This window comes from Chiloscyllium punctatum, chromosome 30 (genome assembly GCF_047496795.1).
Source record: "Chiloscyllium punctatum isolate Juve2018m chromosome 30, sChiPun1.3, whole genome shotgun sequence".
In the NCBI taxonomy this organism is placed as follows: Eukaryota; Metazoa; Chordata; class Chondrichthyes; order Orectolobiformes; family Hemiscylliidae; genus Chiloscyllium; species Chiloscyllium punctatum.
Window position 1 is genome coordinate 47444449 of NC_092768.1, and position 5171 is coordinate 47449619.

The following is a 5171-nucleotide window of genomic DNA, read 5'->3' on the forward strand; positions in this document are numbered from 1 at the left end:
GGCAAGGACTGATTCGGGATAGTCAACATGGCTTTGTGTGTGGGAAATCATATCTCCCAAAGTTGATTGAGTTTTTTGAAGAAGTACCAAAGAGGATTGATGAGGGCAGAGCGGTCCTGTTGTGAAAAGCATTGAAGATAGCGGTTTATTGCAGGATGAAATAAGAGGGGCGGCATTACGTGTGAATTTGAGTGAAACTGAAGTGAACATAGATACAGGGATATATTAGAAGCCGCACGAAGCACAAATGAGCGACATCTATAGGATCATCTGACTTTTGCTTGTAATTCAGGGGAGAGCGCGAACGCAGTCCCCCACTACCACAAATTTTGCAGTCGAGTATCCCGCATTTGGGGACATCGCAGGCGTCAGCACACCCGAAGTGCAATGGGATAGCCTCGTCCTGGGAGAACCTTTTTTTTTTTTATTTCAAAAATATACTTTATTCATAAATGATTTGATGGTCTGTACATTGGATCATGCCATACATATGTCAATATTTACAAACACAGATTCGACTTTATTCTTGTCCTTTACAATCCTGTGCATTTTTTCAATCTTGTATATATACATATATTTGGCTGAGGCATCAGCAGAGCCCAAAAAAAAACGTCTGTATGGGCCCCCTGTTCTTCTTTCGGCAGGCCGATCTTACACGGTGGTCTTTCCCCACCGCGCCTTGGCGGCAGCTGCCCCAAGCTTCAGCGCATCCCTCAACACGTAGTCTTGGACCTTGGAATGTGCCAGTCTGCAACACTCGGTCGGGGTCAACTCCTTCAGCTGGAAGATCAACAGGTTTCGGACCGCCCAGAGAGCGTCCTTCACCGAGTTGATGATCCTCCAGGCGCAGTTAATGTTCGTCTCGGTGTGAGTCCCGGGGAACAGGCCGTAGAGCACGGAGTCCCGCGTCACGGCGCTGCTCGGGACGAACCTCGACAAGCACCACTGCATTCCTCTCCAGACTTCCTCTGCATAGGCACATTCCAGAAGGAGGTGTGTGACAGTCTCGTCCCCCCCGCAGCCACTTCGAGGGCAGCGTGCGGTGCGGCAGAGAGTCCGGGCGTGCATAAAGGATCTCACAGGCAGAGCCCTTCTCACCACCAGCCAAGCCACGTCTTGGTGCTTGTTGGAAAGTTCTGGCGATGAGGCATTCTGCCAAATGGCTTTGACAGTCTGCTCAGGGAACCGCTCGACAGGATCCGCCCTCTCCTTTTCCCGAAGGGTCTCAAGGACGCTACGTGCTGACCACTTCCTGATGGACTTGTGGTCAAAGGTGTTTTTCCTCATAAATTTCTCCACGAAGGACAGGTGATACGGAACGGTCCAACTACTCGGAGCGTTCCGCGGCAGCGAGGCCAGGCCCATCCTTCGCAACACCGGGGACAGGTAGAACCTCAGTACGTAGTGACACTTGGTGTTTGCGTACCGGGGATCCACGCACAGCTTGATGCAGCCACACACAAAGGTGGCCATCAGGGTGAGGGTGGCATTGGGCGTGTTTTTTCCCCCATTGCACCGGTCTTTGTACATTGAGTCTCTTCGGACCCGGTCCATCTTTGATCTCCAAATGAATTGGAAGATGGCCCGGGTGACTGCGGCGGCACAGGTCCTGGGGATAGGCCAGACCTGTGCCACATATAGCAATACTGAGAGGACCTCACACCTGATGACCAGGTTTTTTCCCGCGATGGAGAGCGACCGTTGCCCCCATCTGCCTAGTTTCTGTCTCATCTTCCTGATCCGCTCCTCCCAGGTCTTGGCGCACGCCCCAGCCCCCCCGAACCAAATACCCAGCACCTTCAGGTGGTCAGTCCTGACGGTGAAGGGGATAGAGGATTGGTCGGCCCAGTTCCCGAAGAGCATGGCCTCGCTCTTGCCTCGGTTTACCTTGGCCCCCGAGGCCCGTTCGAACTGGTCGCAGATGCACACGAGTCTGTGCACGGACAGCGGATCCGAGCAGAAAACAGCGACGTCATCCATGTACAGGGAGGCCTTAACCTGCAGGCCCCCGCTGCCAGGAATAGTCACCCCTCTCAGGCTCGCATCCTTCCTGATGGATTCGGCAAATGGCTCTATGCAACACACAAACAAGGCGGGTGAGAGGGGGCATCCCTGCCTGACTCCAGATCTTACAGGGAAGCTATCTGATTCCCACCCATTGATTGAGACTGCACTGACAATGTTGGTGTAGAGCAGTCTGATCCAATTTCCGATTCCCTCCCCAAAGCCCATTTTGGAGAGGACATCCCTCATATATGTATGCGATATCCTGTCAAAGGCTTTCTCCTGGTCCAGGCTGATGAGACAGGTGTCCACCCCCCTGTCCTGCACGTAGGCGATCGTATCCCTGAGGAGTGCGAGACTCTCAGAGATCTTCCTGCCCGGTACAGCACAGGTTTGGTCCGGGTGGATCACCGATCCCAGAGCAGACCTGACCCGGTTGGCGATGACCTTTGACAAGATTTTGTAGTCTGCATTTAACAGTGAGATCGGTCTCCAATTTCTAATTTCCTCCCTCTCTCCCTTCCGCTTGTAGACGAGGGTGATGATGCCTTTCCTCATGGATTCACTCATGGTACCTGCCCGAAGCATACTGACATACACCTCCAGCAGGTCCTGGCCGATCGAGTCCCAAAGAGCGGAATAAACCTCGACCGGTAAGCCGTCGCTTCCGGGAGTTTTATTCTTTTCGAAGGACTCGAGGGCCTTGGTCAGTTCATCCAGAGATAGCGGCTGGTCCAGCCTCTCTCGTGTTCCGTCATCTAGGACCTCCGTGATAGAGGACAGGAACGACTGGGAGGCCGCGCTGTCGGTCGGCTTCGAGTCATACAGGCTGGCGTAGAAGGATTTGCTGATCCTCATGACGTCAGCCTGAGATGACGTTACCGAGCCATCTTCTTTCTTCAGGCTGCTGAGCACGGAGCTCTCTTTGTGCACCTTCTGGAAGAAGAAACGTGAGCACGTCTCGTCCTGCTCCACCGAGCGGACCCTGGACCGGAAGATTATCCTGGAGGCCTCCGAGGCAAAGAGCGAGGCTTGCTGGCCCTTCACCTCCTTGAGGTCCTCCGTGACATCCACCCCCATCGTCTGCAGCAGGAGCAGGTTCTGCATACTTTCCTGGAGCTGGGACAGTTTTCCCCGCCTCTCTCTCGCCTCCTGGACACCTTTGAGGATAAAGAACCTCTTGATGTTCCCTTTTACCGTTTCCCACCAGTCCGCTGGAGACTCAAAGAGGGGCTTCACGGTTCTCCAACCTGCGTAATCCCTCTTGAGCTCTTCGATGTTTCCCGGGGTCAACAGCTTAGTGTTCAGTTTCCACGTTCCCTTGCCCGCCCGCTGTTCGTCCTGTAGGTGACAGTCGGCCAGCAGGAGGCAGTGGTCAGAGAAGAACACCGGCTTGACGTCGGTGGATCTGACCGAGAGCGTTCGGGACACAAACAGGTAATCTATCCTTGAGCGGATAGACCCGTCTGCCCGTGACCAGGTGTATCTACGCTGCGCTCCGTCTGCAGGGGCGCTGAAGACGTCGTGCAGCTTGGCGTCTTTGACCGTTTCCATCAGGGCCCTGGACGTAGCGTCCGGTTTACAAAATACCTTCTGTAATTGATCTGTGAGTCGACTTTCAAGGAAGCGTGAACCGACACTCCAAGGTCTTTATGTTCAGCAACACTCCCTACATTCAGAGTGTGGCAAATTCATTGAATTCACTGCCACAGAAGGCCTAGTCAGCTACAAATCACACCACAACAGGTTCATTTGGAAGCACTAGCTTTCAGAGCACTGCTCCTTCATCACGTGGTTGGGGAGAATAAGATTGTAAGACACAGAATTGAGAGCAAAAGTTTACAGTGTGATGTAACTGAAATTATATACCGAAAAAGACCTCGATTGTTTGTTAAGTCTCTCATGTTTTAGAATGACTATGTTGGTTTCTGTTCTTTCACACATAATCACAAAATGGAGACAATAGATTGGTGAGCCTAACGGCTGTGGTTGCTAAGTTGTGAGAGAGGATTCTGAGAGTTAGGATCTCGAGGCATTTGGGGAGGCGAGGACCCATTTGGAACAGTCAGTGTGGCTTTGTGCGTGGCAAATGGTGAAAGTTGCTCTCTGGTCTTCCAAAAAATTGTTGGTCTTCCAGAACAAGGAGTCGACCTTTCCCACGTGTTGGAGGCACATTCCAAGGTCCAGGACTACATGCTGAGAGAGGCAAGGACTGATTCGGGATAGTCAACATGGCTTTGTGTGTGGGAAATCATATCTCCCAAAGTTGATTGAGTTTTTTGAAGAAGTACCAAAGAGGATTGATGAGGGCAGAGCGGTCCTGTTGTGAAAAGCATTGAAGATAGCGGTTTATTGCAGGATGAAATAAGAGGGGCGGCATTACGTGTGAATTTGAGTGAAACTGAAGTGAACATAGATACAGGGATATATTAGAAGCCGCACGAAGCACAAATGAGCGACATCTATAGGATCATCTGACTTTTGCTTGTAATTCAGGGGAGAGCGCGAACGCAGTCCCCCACTACCACAAATTTTGCAGTCGAGTATCCCGCATTTGGGGACATCGCAGGCGTCAGCACACCCAAAGTGCAATGGGATAGCCTCGTCCTGGGAGAACCTTTTTTTTTTTTATTTCAAAAATATACTTTATTCATAAATGATTTGATGGTCTGTACATTGGATCATGCCATACATATGTCAATATTTACAAACACAGATTCGACTTTATTCTTGTCCTTTACAATCCTGTGCATTTTTTCAATCTTGTATATATACATATATTTGGCTGAGGCATCAGCAGAGCCCAAAAAAAAACGTCTGTATGGGCCCCCTGTTCTTCTTTCGGCAGGCCGATCTTACACGGTGGTCTTTCCCCACCGCGCCTTGGCGGCAGCTGCCCCAAGCTTCAGCGCGTCCCTCAACACGTAGTCTTGGACCTTGGAATGTGCCAGTCTGCAACACTCGGTCGGGGTCAACTCCTTCAGCTGGAAGATCAACAGGTTTCGGACCGCCCAGAGAGCGTCCTTCACCGAGTTGATGATCCTCCAGGCGCAGTTAATGTTCGTCTCGGTGTGAGTCCCGGGGAACAGGCCGTAGAGCACGGAGTCCCGCGTCACGGCGCTGCTCGGGACGAACCTCGACAAGCACCACTGCATTCCTCTCCAGAC

The 5171-nt window shown here is 51.8% G+C and overlaps 2 pseudogenes; both read right to left on the reverse strand.

The window, feature by feature from the left end:
• Positions 1-289: 289 nt before the first annotated feature.
• On the reverse strand, positions 290-439 carry LOC140455829 (U1 spliceosomal RNA; annotated as a pseudogene).
• Positions 440-4497: 4058 nt separating this feature from the next.
• Positions 4498-4647, reverse strand: LOC140455832 (U1 spliceosomal RNA; annotated as a pseudogene).
• Between the last annotated feature and the right edge of the window lie 524 nt (positions 4648-5171).